The 16,538-nt window shown below is 37.4% G+C and overlaps 1 protein-coding gene across 1 annotated transcript in view; it reads left to right on the top strand.

Moving 5' to 3' along the window:
- The window catches only part of LOC117315568 (inositol hexakisphosphate and diphosphoinositol-pentakisphosphate kinase 2-like), a gene marked incomplete at its 3' end in the record, with an annotated part of 49,982 nt that overhangs the window by 12,643 nt on the left and 20,801 nt on the right, over positions 1-16,538 (top strand).

Genomic DNA, 16,538 nt, shown 5'->3' with positions numbered 1-16,538 from the left:
CTATCACATAATGCTGTACTGTAGTAGCTTATATATATCACATACTGCTGTACTGTAGAAGCTTATAGATATCACATACTGCTGTACTGTAGTAGTTTATAGCTATCACATACTGCTGTACTGTAGTAGTTTATAGCTATCACATACTGTTGTACTGTAGTAGTTTATAGCTATCACATACTGTTGTACTGTAGTAGTTTATAGCTATCACATACTGCTGTACTGTAGAAGTTTATAGCTATCACATACTGCTGTACTGTAGTAGTTTATAGCTATCACATACTGCTGTACTGTAGTAGTTAATAGCTATCACATACTGCTGTACTGTAGTAGTTTATAACTATCACATACTGCTGTACTGTAGTAGTTAATAGCTATTACATACTGCTGTACTGTAGTAGTTTATAGAGCTCTATCACATACTGCTGTACTGTAGTAGTTTATAGCTATCACATACTGCTGTACTGTAGTAGTTTATAGCTATCACATACTGCTGCACTGTAGTAGTTTATAGCTATCACATACTGCTGTACTGTAGTAGTTTATAGCTATCACATACTGCTGGACTGTAGTAGTTTATAGCTATCACATACTGCTGTACTGTAGTAGTTTATAGCTATCACATACTGCTGTACTGTAGTAGTTTATAGCTATCACATACTGCTGTACTGTAGTAGTTTATAGCTATCACATACTGCTGTACTGTAGTAGTTTATAGCTATCACATACTGCTGGACTGTAGTAGTTGATAGCTATCACATACTGTTGTACTGTAGTAGTATATAGCTATCACATACTGCTGTACTGTAGTAGTTTATAGCTATCACATACTGCTGTACTGTAGTAGTTTATAGCTATCACATACTGCTGTACTGTAGTAGTTTATAGCTATCACATACTGCTGTACTGTAGTAGTTAATAGCTATCACATACTGTTGTACTGTAGTAGTTGATAGCTATCACATACTGCTGTACTGTAGTAGTTTATAGCTATCACATACTGCTGTACTGTAGTAGTTTATAGCTATCACATACTACTGTGCTGTAGTAGTTATAGCTATCACATACTGCTGTACTGTAGTAGTTTATAGCTATCACATACTGCTGTACTGTAGAAGTTTATAGCTATCACATACTACTGTGCTGTAGTAGTTATAGCTATCACATACTGCTGTACTGTAGTAGCTTATAGATATCACATACTGCTGTACTGTAGAAGTTTATAGCTATCACATACTGCTGTACTGTAGTAGTTTATAGCTATCACACACTGCTGTACTGTAGTAGTTTATAGCTATCACACACTGCTGTACTGTAGTAGTTTATAGCTATCACATACTGCTGTACTGTAGAAGTTCATAGCTATCACATACTACTGTGCTGTAGTAGTTATAGCTATCACATAATGCTGTACTGTAGTAGCTTATATATATCACATACTGCTGTACTGTAGTAGTTGATAGCTATCACATACTGCTGTACTGTAGTAGCTTATAGATATCACATACTGCTGTACTGTAGTAGTTTATAGCTATCACATACTGCTGTACTGTAGTAGTTTATAGCTATCACATACTGTTGTACTGTAGTAGTTTATAGCTATCACATACTGTTGTACTGTAGTAGTTTATAGCTATCACATACTGCTGTACTGTAGAAGTTTATAGCTATCACATACTGCTGTACTGTAGTAGTTTATAGCTATCACATACTGCTGTACTGTAGTAGTTAATAGCTATCACATACTGCTGTACTGTAGTAGTTTATAGCTATCACATACTGTTGTACTGTAGTAGTTTATAGCTATCACATACTGTTGTACTGTAGTAGTTTATAACTATCACATACTGCTGTACTGTAGTAGTTAATAGCTATTACATACTGCTGTACTGTAGTAGTTTATAGAGCTCTATCACATACTGCTGTACTGTAGTAGTTTATAGCTATCACATACTGCTGTACTGTAGTAGTTTATAGCTATCACATACTGCTGTACTGTAGTAGTTTATAGCTATCACATACTGCTGTACTGTAGTAGTTTATAGCTATCACATACTGCTGTACTGTAGTAGTTTATAGCTATCACATACTGCTGGACTGTAGTAGTTTATAGCTATCACATACTGCTGTACTGTAGTAGTTTATAGCTATCACATACTGCTGTACTGTAGTAGTTTATAGCTATCACATACTGCTGTACTGTAGTAGTTTATAGCTATCACATACTACTGTAATGTAGTAGTTTATAGCTATCACATACTGCTGTACTGTAGTAGTTTATAGCTGTTACCCTCTATGCTGCACTTAAATTAATAAACAACCAGCAACAACTGTTCTAAGTATAAATGTTGAGTATTAGTTATAAGTATTCTACAGACATTGGTAACACGTATGGCCTGAGTATCGAGCTTACACGTTACCCCTTCCAAGGCCACACCAGGACTGACTCTGTCAGGGCCTGTTCACCCAGTCTAAACATACATAGCAATTATAATGATTAAAATGACATGGATGGGATGCCAGCTAATGAGATACTGTGATAAGGGTCCGGCCACATCAGCATTGGACACTTGACATCCGTTGTAACTCAATTTAGCTGTCTGATACGGTACTGGCAGGGATCACCAGACTCTGGTGGTCAAAGATAACACCTGACCATGTAATTGACCCTGAGGTCAATTTCTCCCTATTAACATCCCCCTGCCTAAGAAAACTTTTACGGTCTAAAAGTTAATGAGATGATACTGCTCATGATACTCAGGCTGAGATAATATATACAATGTACACAGACACTGCATAACGCTTAATTGACCATTAATAAATCACTGGTCATAAACGATGTCCAGTATATACACAGTTTCCATAGCTTCAGATCTAGCTATTACTTTAAATTCCTTAGCATGGAATTAATCCAAACATTAAGTACTTCCACAGAAAAATGGTTACTCCAAAGAATTAAACCAGTCATTTCACTAAATTCCAAATGGGATATGTTCTCTGATATCATTTTACTTAACACGTGTTCATATCAAGGAGCTGATACATTGAAGTGCAGTTTTAAATATCAACGACACTTCACAGTTTGTTTACTAGTACTATATACACAGTATCTATTCAACTCGAGACAATCCATCTGCATTGGCATTGTCCTGGCCACGTCGGTACTCTATAGTGTAATGAAACTGCTGTAGAGCAAGGGCCCATCTCAAAAGTCTCTGGTTCTTTTGCTTGGTCCTGTCAAGCCATTTCAAAGGATTGTGGTCTGTTTGGATTGTAAACTTTACTCCACTGATATAATAGGCAAAAGACTCTACACTCCATACGATAGCCAAACATTCTTTCTCTATTGTAGAATAATTTTGTTCTCGTGGTAACAGTTTCCTGCTGATGTAGGCAATAGGATGTTCCTCATCATCAATTACCTGACTAAGCACAGCTCCAATAGCTACGTTGCTAGCATCTGTCTGTATAGTAAAGGGTTCATTGAAGTCCGGATTTGCTAGTACCGGTGCCCTTGTCATTTCGTCCTTCAGGTCATTGAATGCCTTCACACTGTCATCTGTCCATTGGATTTGTCTCGGACGATCTTTTCTAATCAGATTTGTCAATGGAGCAGCTAGCTTGGCATAATTTTTGACGAAACGTCGGTAGTACCCTGTCATACCGGGAAATGATCTAATCCCTTTTTTCGTTAGTGGAAGGGGGAAATCAACCATTGCTTGAACCTTCCGGTTATCTGGTTTGAGCTTTCCTTTCCCTACCACATGTCCCAGACAGTATAGTTCCTCTTCACCAAACTGACATTTTGAAGGCTTTACTGTTAGCCCACTGTCTCTGAGTCGATCAAAAACAGTCTTGATGTGTAACAAGTGGTCCTCCCACGTGTCACTATATACCACTATGTCATCAAAATAGGCGACAACATGTTCTACTCCTGCTAATAGTCTGTCCATCATCCGTGCAAATGTAGCAGGTGCTGTTTTCATTCCAAAAGGCATCACCTTGAATTGGTACTGCCCAAATTCTGTCACAAATGCAGACTTCTCTTGTGAATCCTGTGACAAAGGTATTTGCCAATATCCCTTTGCTAGATCCATTGTGCTGAGATATTGCGCTTTACCCAGCTTCTCAAATATCTCATCTACCCGAGGTATTGGATATCCATCACAAAGTGTTACGTCGTTCAGCCTTCTGTAATCCACACATAGGCGAGTAGTGGTGTCCTTCTTTTCCACCAAGACTATTGGAGATGAGTAAGGGCTGAATGAGGGTGTTATGTAACCGCGATCCAACATATCATCCAACATTCTCTTAACATCCTGTTTCTTTGCTTGAGGAATTCGATATGGCTGCTGTCTTATTGGTTTTTCAGACGTTGTTCTCAGGCTGTGTGTAACTAATGATGTCCTACCTGGATTTGGATTGATGACGTCACTATATTCCTCACAAAGTTGGCGTATCTCCTGACGTTGTGATTGGTTTAAATTCTTACCAAGCTTAACATCCAGCGTATCCTCAATTGTTGGGTTGGAACCATCAAAGTCAGAGTCAGCCAGGTCACATTTCTGGACAGACATGACATTCTGTACAGCCTTGTTGTACTTGCGTAACAAGTTGATGTGATAAACAACTCGCTTTCGACGTCCACCGACATTGACCTCGTAATTAACGTCATTTACTTTCCTTACGACCCTGTATGGTCCTTTCCACTGCGCTACCATTTTTGAACTGTCCGATGGTAATAATAATAATACCTTATCACCCGGTCTTAGTTCCCGTACGGTTGCGTTCCTATCGTACCACTGTTTTGTCTTCTGACGCTTGATTGTCAGATTTTCAAGCACTGTTTCTCTTATTGATGCGAGCCTTTCTCGCATTTGAACAATGTGATCAATGACAGATTTCTTTAGCTCACCTTCTCCTGTCATGGCTTGCTCTAAAATCTGTAATGGTCCTCTGACTGGCCATCCGTACATCATTTCAAATGGCGAAAAACCTGTTTCTTCATGGGGTACCTCCCTATAAGCAAACAATGCATATGGCAACAGCTCGTCCCATGCTTCATTGTTTGACGTGCAGAGCTTTTTTAACACAGCTTTGAGAGTTGCGTTAAATCTCTCTACCTTTCCGTTAGCTTGTGGATGATATGGTGTCGTTGTTATGCCTTTGATTCCCATCACACGGTAGAGTTCTTGAATCATTTTTGAGGTGAAGTTAGTGCCCTGGTCTGTAAGAATAACACGTGGCACGCCCACCCTACTGAATAATTCCACCAATGTGTCTGCTATGGTTTGTGCATCAACATTCTTTAACGCAAAGGCCTCTGGGTATCTTGTTGCGTCATCCATTATAGTTAGAATGAATCTATTACCTTTCTTTGTTCGAGACAATGGTCCTACCACGTCCATGGATATTTTGTAGAAAGGCTCTCTGATGATTGGCGGTTGTCCTAACGGAGCTTTTTCATCCCCACGTCTTCTTGCCGTCTTTTGACATATTTCACAAGTACTACAATACTCCTGTATGTCCTTGAAAACACCTGGCCAATAGAATGATCTCAACACTCTCTCCTTGGTCTTTTCTGTCCCCAAATGACCTGCCAATGGTCTGTCGTGTCCCAATTTAATCACATTGAGACGTAGTGCCTCAGGTAGCACTACCTGAATTCCACGGTGAATTCCATCTCTGGACTCCCATTTCCTTCTGAGAATACCATTCTCCCAGTACAGGGCATTACTGTCGTCCTGTACAACTTCTACAGACTTTGCTGCTTTTCTACGAATGTTAGCTAGAGTTGGATCTTCCTGTTGAAGCTTACTAAGCACTTCAGCATTCACTGCAGAAAGTTCAAGTGGTTCGGTATCCATAGTGACGCTATCTGTATCTTCCTCATTGACAGATACAGTCTCACTGATGTTGTCAGTGTCCACACCAACATCATCGCCATTGTCCAGGTCAGCCTCATGATCACTAACCTGTCCATCATCACTCTCATCACCGACATCCACATGGTCTCCCTCAATGTCCACATCAAGGTCCAGTCCAACTTTAACACCACACTCATTTTCCTTGACCACAGCTACCTTATCAGCAGCAATGTTACTACGGTGTTGAGCACGCGTAATAACATTAACAGACTTAGACTGTCTCTCTATGATGTCTACCCCCAACAGGGCTTCAGCGACAAGATCAGGCACTAATCCGACCTGTGCATGTCCCTTGTAATATGGCGTGTCCATATCAACTATAGCCAACTTGGCTGAAAACGGCTGTCCAGTCGCTGTACACAGAGTCTCCCGCTGACCCTTCAATACACAACTGGGGTCCACTAGGTCTTCCCGAATCAAGGTTATAGCTGACCCAGTGTCTTTTACAAAACAGATATCACGGCCGTTGACTTCTCCTGGAATATGGATAAGTCCTCCCGTATACTGCCTCACTAAAAATCCCGCAAGATTCTTTCCTTCCTTGTTTTTCGGACATTTTTTTGCAAAGTGTCCATATTTATTACAGTTGTAGCACTGTACGTTTCTCATTTGATCCACAGATCTTTCTTTTCTCTGATCTTTGTCAGTGTGTGAATATTTCCCATTGGAACTCTTACCGTGAGTTTGTTTGCTTACATTCCTCTCTGGCAGAATATAATCCTCAGCGGCCTCTACCACACTGCTTGATCCTTTATTCCGTCGTATCCACTGTGCTTGGGACGCTGGCAATGCACTAAGAAAATACTCCTCCTTAAATTTATCCATGGTATCCTCTACCGAATCCAAAAATCTAACAAGATATTGTTCGATCCTGGCCATCAGTCCTCTGTATGTCTCCTGATGTTCCTTTTGTGCCGACTGCAACAACATAAAATATTGGTAGGGTCTTTTCCCGTACCTTTCCGTTAGAGCTTTACTTAGTTCCTTAAAGGATCCATGTGCTTGAATAGCCACAGCTCTAGCCTCACCTGTTAACAAGGTTCTAAGTTGAAGCATTTTGACCTCCTCTGTCCATCCTGCCTGTGATGATAGTGCAGAAAACTCGGATAAGAATGTCACAATATCTTCATTGCCTTCATGATTGTATGGTTGTAGCTTAAGTCTAAATGGCACAGAGTTGTGTTTTGTGTCATTTTGCTCACTGTGAAGTTTTGCTTTCTCTATCTCTAACTCTAACTCCTTAAGTTTCCTTTGATGGTCTCGTTCTTTTTCCTCAGCTTCCATTTTCATCTTTTCCCTCTCTAGATTTATAAGTTCTTTTTGTCGTTCTTCCTCTCTTTGGCGTTCTTTTTCATCTGCTTCCAGTTTAAACTTTTCCATTTGGAGCTTTTCTTTATCCAACTCCGCTTGAATTTCAAGTCTTTTCATTTCTAGTTTTGTCTGTGCTGCCGTCATTTTAGCACTTTCTGTTTCTTCAGTAGCCGACATTTTCAGTTCTTACACGAGCGTTATCCCTTTGATAACGGAGTCCTTCTCGTTAAGATAATCCTTAACCGCTGCCACCAGAATATGTTACCCTCTATGCTGCACTTAAATTAATAAACAACCAGCAACAACTGTTCTAAGTATAAATGTTGAGTATTAGTTATAAGTATTCTACAGACATTGGTAACACGTATGGCCTGAGTATCGAGCTTACACGTTACCCCTTCCAAGGCCACACCAGGACTGACTCTGTCAGGGCCTGTTCACCCAGTCTAAACATACATAGCAATTATAATGATTAAAATGACATGGATGGGATGCCAGCTAATGAGATACTGTGATAAGGGTCCGGCCACATCAGCATTGGACACTTGACATCCGTTGTAACTCAATTTAGCTGTCTGATACGGTACTGGCAGGGATCACCAGACTCTGGTGGTCAAAGATAACACCTGACCATGTAATTGACCCTGAGGTCAATTTCTCCCTATTAACAATAGCTATCACATACTGCTGTACTGTAGTAGTTTATAGCTATCACATACTGTTGTACTGTAGTAGTTTATAGCTATCACATACTGCTGTACTGTAGTAGTTTATAGCTATCACATACTGCTGGACTGTAGTAGTTGATAGCTATCACATACTGTTGTACTGTAGTAGTATATAGCTATCACATACTGCTGTACTGTAGTAGTTTATAGCTATCACATACTGCTGTACTGTAGTAGTTTATAGCTATCACATACTGCTGTACTGTAGTAGTTTATAGCTATCACATACTGCTGTACTGTAGTAGTTAATAGCTGTCACATACTGTTGTACTGTAGTAGTTTATAGCTATCACATACTGTTGTACTGTAGTATTGTATAGATATCACATACTGCTGTACTGTAGTAGTTTATAGCTATCACATACTGCTGTACTGTAGTAGTTAATAGCTATCACATACTGTTGTACTGTAGTAGTTTATAGCTATCACATACTGTTGTACTGTAGTAGTTTATAACTATCACATACTGCTGTACTGTAGTAGTTTATAGCTATCACATACTGCTATACTGTAGTAGTTTATAGCTATCACATACTGCTGGACTGTAGTAGTTTATAGCTATCACATACTGCTGTACTGTAGTAGTTTATAGCTATCACACCCTGCTGTACTGTAGTAGTTTATAGCTATCACATATTGCTGTACTGTAGTAGTTTATAGCTATCACATACTCCTGTACTGTAGTAGTTTATAGCTATCACATACTGCTGTACTGTAGTAGTTTATAGCTATCACACCCTGCTGTACTGTATTAGTTTATAGCTATCACATACTGCTGTACTGTAGTAGTGTATAGCTATTAGTGTTGGGAATCAGATGTGATTTCATAATCAATTAATCGGCATAATCGGATAGCCCCTTCCAATCGATTATCGATTATAATTGGATAATATGTAAATCAGACTTAATCATTAAATGTATGATGAATATTTGAAAAAATGTATTTTGAATTCATGATTAAAATTTTAAAACAATATTAACAAGTTTCCAATGAACCATACCAGATTAATAGAAATAAAAGAAGTCATACGAGACGTTGTTGTTATTATATATTTCCCATCCACAATCTGTATAATATCATTAATTAGTACAGAAATCTACTATTTGAAACATGTCAACGTAATCCAAAACTAATTAAAGCCATTGTTCAAAGTTGTAACATAACAGACCAGTCAGTATGTAACTTTTGGTTTCGTTTACTTTAGCATGAATATCACCGGCAAAGGTTGAAATTCAAATTGAAACTGAAACAAGTCACTTGATACGCCATCATACGGGAGACAAAAAATATGTCAACTTATCTTTATTAGCATATGACTACCAGCGAAGGCGACAAACTGCCGCCTTCATATCGAGGTTTTCTTTATTTGGAGGCCCTTTTTTTACTTTTCCAAATCCAAAATATTTCCATATCTAAGGTACTAGCGCCTGGGTAGTTGAATATATATATATATATATATAATTCCGCCTCATGTGTCACCGTCTCAAGTGCCTCCATTTTGTTCAAGCGTGTGAGTTAAACAGACGCTTTATAACTGTATATAATTTGAGTGCGTGAAACGTTTTCGTGACCGGAACAGTGACTTACACAGAAATCAACACAGGGCACTTATTCCAGAAATGCCACACTATTTACCGGAGATATTTTCAATGGAAATTTCACTAATGGATTATGAATTTAACAATCGATTGTCGCTGTATTTTGGTAATTTCGATTAATTTTCGATTATAATCGATAATCGGCCCACCGCTAATTAAAATCGATTAATTTCCAAATGTATTTTTTGTATAAATTTATGTCTTGATATTTTGTGAAATGCTTTCAACAACAATTTCAGTAACTGATAAACTCTTATACCTATGTATACTATCTTCATGTGTGTTTATTTGTTTATTACATGGATAAAAATGAACCAAAATTGTTTTTTTTTAATAGCTTTATTCAACACGTAAAAAAACAACAAAAGGATTGTTTATTGGAGTATTTAGCTAATTGAAATTTTTTGCACGGGCCGTAAAATGCTTTAATCCATCCGTTATCGAAAGTCTAATATACTTTGAAAACAAAAGTAGAACTGTGACTTACCATTGAAGGAATACGACTTTCTGCACATTTTACAAATAGTTTTCGTCGTATTTAAAGTATCAGTATACTCAACGGACCTTCTGCTTCTTGTTTTCATTAAAAAACAAAATGCTTCCATAAAACAGACCCTGTGCGTTTACCGTGAAGAAAGATCATATACGTTAACGTTGCTTACATAGCTAGTCACTTATCTATAATTATGTCATCACAAAAGAAATCTTAGTCATCGGTACGTTTGCATTCCCTGTATTTTTACTACACTGTACAAGTTAATGTGACGCTTGATTTTGTATGATACAAGCATAACCATTTCCCGCAAGCGACTGTATTGTAGACATTGTCAAGCTGAATTTGCGTATGTTTATCTGAAATCCGGCTAATATATTTTCATGAAACCTGATGTAGGGCACTTCCGACGTAACTCGATTACAGATTTCTTACTCGATTAATTGATCAAACGTCTCAAACAAGTGATACTCGACGAACTCGATTAATCGGAACACCACTAATAGCTATCACATACTGCTGTACTGTAGTAGTTTATAGCTATCACATACTGCTGTACTGTAGTAGTTTTACATTGTGGAACCCAAACACTGCCCACAGGACATCCTTCCTGTCTACACCTACAGCCCATGTTCGGTATGTGTCTGTGTGTATGATCCTGAGGAACTCACCACCTCCACTGAGGAGTAGGACCCTGTGGTTTTTATAATCCCCTATGATGAGGTTCCCCACACTATCATACACCACACTCTGGGGGTTAACTTGTTTACCTCCTGTTTGTGGTGTTTTATATGTACTGGGGATATCACCTCTATATACAAACAATTCCTGAAAGTCAGTATCCATGACAACAACATGCTGGTTTCCATCACCACCATCACTTTTATTCCTGAAATCAATCACTGCGACATTGTGAGTGACAGGACACTCTGTGATCCTGTGTGGTGTATACACTAATGGTTTCCCAGTCCCTATAGCCATTGTAGTGAGCACCATCTGACCTTGTGTAGTAAATTTACAGATGTGTTTGACCAAGCCCACAATGACATGGTTACTGGCTGTAACACATATACACTGTGGTGCCTCATTGGTTGTGAATCTGTGTGTTAGTTGTCCTGATAACAGCTCCAGGATGTTGCTTTTTATGTCACAGACCCATAGTCTGTGTGTTGTAGGTGACAGACTGATGTCATTGATCACAGCCTTGTGTGTGACCGTCTGTATTACTGTACCCTTCCTGTCCAAGAGAGTTAATGTGTTACTGTTATTAGTCCAGGCCTGGTCATCAGTGGTGGAACATATAGATGTAAAGTTACTTGTAGACTTCCAATGCTCCACCACCTTGGTCTCTGACAGTAGTTTATACATTGTCACTGCTTTCTTCCCTTTATCTCCTGACTGTTGTTGTTGTTGTTGCTGTTGTTGTGAAGAGGATTGTCCTGGATCATCTGATGTTGAGACTGACCAATCCTGGTCAGTGGATGCATGACCTTGACCTGAGGTGATAACTTTCCCCAAAGCAAGTTTGATGTGACCTTCAGGATTTTTGTTTGGAGTAAAGCTGACAGTACCTAGGATAGGTTTAGCAGGGAAATGTATGTGAGAATCTATTTCACATCCTGTATCGTAGATTTCTATGTGAGAGCCACGCTGAAGGGCTGTCTTACATTCCTGTATTTGTTGTTTGAGTTGTTTGTCGTACATCTCCAGGTCCTGTTTGTATTTCTGTATGAGTTTGGTATTGTCCTCTTTCATTTTCTGATAAAGAGAGAGGCTCTCGGCTGTAAGCTTGTCAAGGTCTTGTTTTAATTTGTCTGTTTGTATCCTCAACTGATCTGACAGTTTCTTAAATGTGCTGTCATTGTCGTTGAGGAGTGTATCAGTAGAGTCGATGTATTTGCTGATTTGAACCAGGTCATTTTGTTCCGTTCTGTCAATAAAGTTTTCAATGTCTTGTTTCTTCTGAGGAGTGATTTCACTGAGCTGACAAAGGGGATGGCTTTTGTGAATAGAGGAAAGGCATGTTAGACAAACAAGTTCCTGACATTGTTCACAATACAATTCCAGTTGTTTCCCCCTGTGATGAACACAGGTTGTCTGACCTTTTGTACGGATAGGTATTTTTGCTGTTGCCATTTTGATGAAATTCTGAAAATGTTTGTTGTTATAGCAACACTCTACTATTATCAAGCCAGTCAGTAATGTAAAATACAAGGGAATAACTACCTCATGGTCACTGGTGTTACAGAGTAATTGTGATGATCCAAGTTGTCCATCCTCAGCGTCAGAATGTTACTTTACATTGTCCTTATTTCTCTACTTTCAGAATTCACAGCCACACTAATTAACTTCCTTCTTGTCCTGTCATGTTGATCAATCTTACTGAAGATTTCCAGTTTTAACCAGGATTTAAACTCCATAAATTTGTTATTTTCAGACTGAAAATGCCAGTTTTTACCAAAATTAAAATCAACTGAATTGAATAATCCTTCTGATTGGTAAATAAGGTAACCAAATATCATATCTAGGGACACACGCCCACAGGAATGTGTGTAGATCTACCTGTTGTGAGGTGGTATCTGATATACTTTCTGGTTGTGTGAGGTTAGCAACAGACATACAGTGGTGTATAGAATATATAGATTACGTAGTAGGCCAATGTGGGTCATGTTTATAAATACCTACAGTTCACCTGGGATGTATTGTCTGTTAGGTATGTGTACTGGGTATTAATATATACCTGTACTGTGGGTATATACACCTGTGTGTTGAGTTATAAGACATACCTGTACTGTGGGTAGACATACCTGTGTATTTGGTAATAAGACATACCTGTATTGTAGGTAGATACACCTGTGTATTTGGTAATAAGACACACCTGTACTGTAGGTATATACACCTGTGTGTTGGGTAATAAGACATACCTGTATTGTAGGTAGATACACCTGTGTGTTTGGTAATAAGACACACCTGTACTGTAGGTAGATACACCTGTGTATTAGGTAATAAGACATACCTGTACTGTGGGTAGATACACCTGTATATTGGGTAATGAGACATACCTGTACTCAGGGTAGATACACCTGTGTATTGGGTTATAAGACATACCTGTACTGTGGGTAGATACACCTGTGTATTGGGTAATAAAACATACCTGTACTGTGGGTAGATACACCTGTGTATTGGGTAATAAGACATACCTGTATTGTAGGTAGATACACCTGTGTGTTTGGTAATAAGACACACCTGTACTGTAGGTAGATACACCTGTGTATTAGGTAATAAGACATACCTGTACTGTGGGTAGATACACCTGTATATTGGGTAATAAAACATACCTGTACTGTGGGTAGATACACCTGTGTATTGGGTAATAAGACATACCTGTACTGTGGGTAGATACACCTGTGTATTGGGTAATAAAACATACCTGTACTGTGGGTAGATACACATGTGTATTGGGTAATAAAACATACCTGTACTGTGGTTAGATACACCTGTGTATTGGGTTATAAGACATACCTGTACTGTGGGTAGATACACCTGTGTATTGGGTAATAAGAAATACCTGTACTGTGGGTAGATACACCTGTGTGTTTGGTAATAAGACATACCTGTACTGTGGGTAGATACACCTGTGTATTGGGTAATAAGACATGCATGTACTGTGGGTAGATACACCTGTGTATTGGGTAATAAGACATACCTGTACTGTGGGTAGATACACCTGTGTGTTTGGGTAATAAGACATACCTGTACTGTGGGTAGATACACCTGTGTGTTGGTAATAAAATATACCTGTACTGTGGGTAGATACACCTGTGTATTGGGTAATAAGACATACCTGTTCTGTAGATACACCTGTTATTGGGTAATAAGTCATCCCTGTACTGTGGGTAGATACACCCGTGTGTTGGTAATAAGACATACCTGCATGTACATGTGCTGTAGATACAACTGTGTATTGGGTAATAACACAAGCTACACAGTCCCTTTGTATGTTCTTTATCAATGGTGTGATGTCAGATGGATCATGTCATATTAGAGTCACAGGTGCTTGCATAGAAAATTAGAATTAAAAAAAAATGATATCAGTGGTATGTTTACTGTGTAAAAGTGAAGGCCGGAAACTCTGTCACGAGCGAAACGGCACCCCATCTCACTTCAATCGACTAAAAAACACATTTATTCAAACTGACACGGTGCATACTATATACTACTGCATCAGGAAATATTCATCTTTATTACATTTTTACCAGTGAAATATAAAAAAATTATTCATTCTATAAAAGTGATATTTTTCACTAGTGAAAAATATCACTTTTGCTGATTGACCAATCAAATTAATGATTAGAAAATACCAAAATAATTGACCAATCAGAAAGCCCGACATATATGTCAGCACCTGGACAGGGGAAACTACTTTTTTGTTTACAAATTATCGCTGTACATGTAGTCCTAGTTAGCATAAGGGGTAGGGTTTTCGTTGATAAAAAATGTAATAAACAGAATATCTAACGTGTCTGCAGTAATACCAAATATATTTCCCTCGTGTGGCTAATATTTTGATATTTTCACTCGTGCTGCGCACTCATGAAAAATATCAAAATATTAGCCCCACTCGTGAAATATATTTGGTATTACTGAAGACACTGTTAGATATCCTCTATTTAACGTACCGTGTCACTCAATACGAATTGTTACATCCAAAACACAATAATCCGTGAAAACATCGCCAAATTCCTCCTTCAGGACACCATTTTTCAAACTGCTCCCTCTGCCTGTCGGTCTCGAGTTCAAACCAAATTTCATGTTCTAATTGCCAGTATAGCCACTCAAAACAAGCCCCTGTGAAACGATTATGAATAATTCATGAACATTCATGAATAGTTCATGAATTATTCATGAACAAAATTCATGAATATTCGTGATTTATTCATGAATATTTTCATGAAATTCATGAACTTAAAACTTCATGAACATTTTTTTCAAATTATGTTCATGAATATTCATGAATTATGTAAGAAAGTTTTTCATTCATGAAATCATCATAGTTAATGAATGTTCATGAACTTTTTCATTCATGAAACCATCATAGTTCATGAATGTTCATTCATGACAATTCATGATTAATTCATGAATATTCATGAACTTAAAACTATGATGAATACTCATGAACTTTTTCATTCATGACAATTCATGATTAGTTCGTGAATATTCATGAACTTAAAACTTCATGAACATTTTTTTCAAATTATGTTCATGAATATTCATGAATTATGTAAGAAAGTTTTTCATTCATGAAATCATCATAGTTCATGAATGTTCATGAACTTTTTCATTCATGACAATTCATGATTAGTTCATGAATATTCATGAACTTAAAACTATGATGAATACTCATGAACTTTTTCATTCATGACAATTCATGATTAGTTCATGAATATTCATGAACTTAAAACTATGATGAATGTTCATGAATGAAATATTTCATGAACATTCATTAATCCTGAAATCAAAATTTCATTCATAAAATCATCATATTTCATGAATATTCATGAACTATTCTATTCATGATCATTCATGATTAATTCATGAGTTATGAACTTATTTAGAAAATGAATTTGCATGCATTTTACCACTTAATTTCATCAAAGTTTGTCATGAACTGTATCACTATGCATGTTTGAAAATTAATATCCTTGTAGTCCTTCCATTAAAAATTGCATTCGAATGGATCCATCACTTGTTTCAAAATTCATAACTGCTTGAAATGTGTATATTTACACAATCATTTGGATGGAAAATCCTTTTGATATTTTTCAGATAAGAGTGATTTATTTTCATTATTGCATTAATTCTCATTGCACATATGATGTGTGTTTGAACAATTTAGTTAAATGGGCAATGCAATTTCAATTTAAGAAATGCCAAAGCTATTTGAATATTATGTGCACTATGTAAATTTAGGTCACATGCATGGTGATTGATTTTAAGTTAATTCTTACCTATAAACAGGTTGACATATTTCCAGAGTTGAATATTTCATTTCCTGATAGTGTTGTATTGACCATGAAGCAGGTATGAAAGATAAATACTTGCCTTCATTTGTAAAATAACATGTTATTCATCTCTGTGAGAAAAGCCTCATGGCTGCCATGTATTGGAACTCTCCTGCTAGAAGTTTTTGGACGGGAAAAAATTTGGCGGGAAATTTGAAGTTTTCTTATTGTTTCCTTATTCTTCTTTAAGCCAACATCAAAATTGTAATATAGACATGGAATTCAATTAACTTTTTAGTTTAAGTTTGTTATTCAATTTAAAATGTAAGGTATTGTTTTATTCAAGAAAATGTTCAATTTTAAAGTCAAATTCTCATTCATTAAAATTCTTCAAAATTCATTACTATTTGATTCATTTTGATGAATTTGAATGAATATCATCAATGCAGGAAAATTCATGAATAGTTCATAATCATAT

This window comes from Pecten maximus, chromosome 17 (genome assembly GCF_902652985.1).
Source record: "Pecten maximus chromosome 17, xPecMax1.1, whole genome shotgun sequence".
Lineage (NCBI taxonomy): Eukaryota > Metazoa > Mollusca > Bivalvia > Pectinida > Pectinidae > Pecten > Pecten maximus.
Note: the sequence above shows the minus strand (reverse complement) of the source record. Positions and strands in the feature narration are given on the sequence as shown.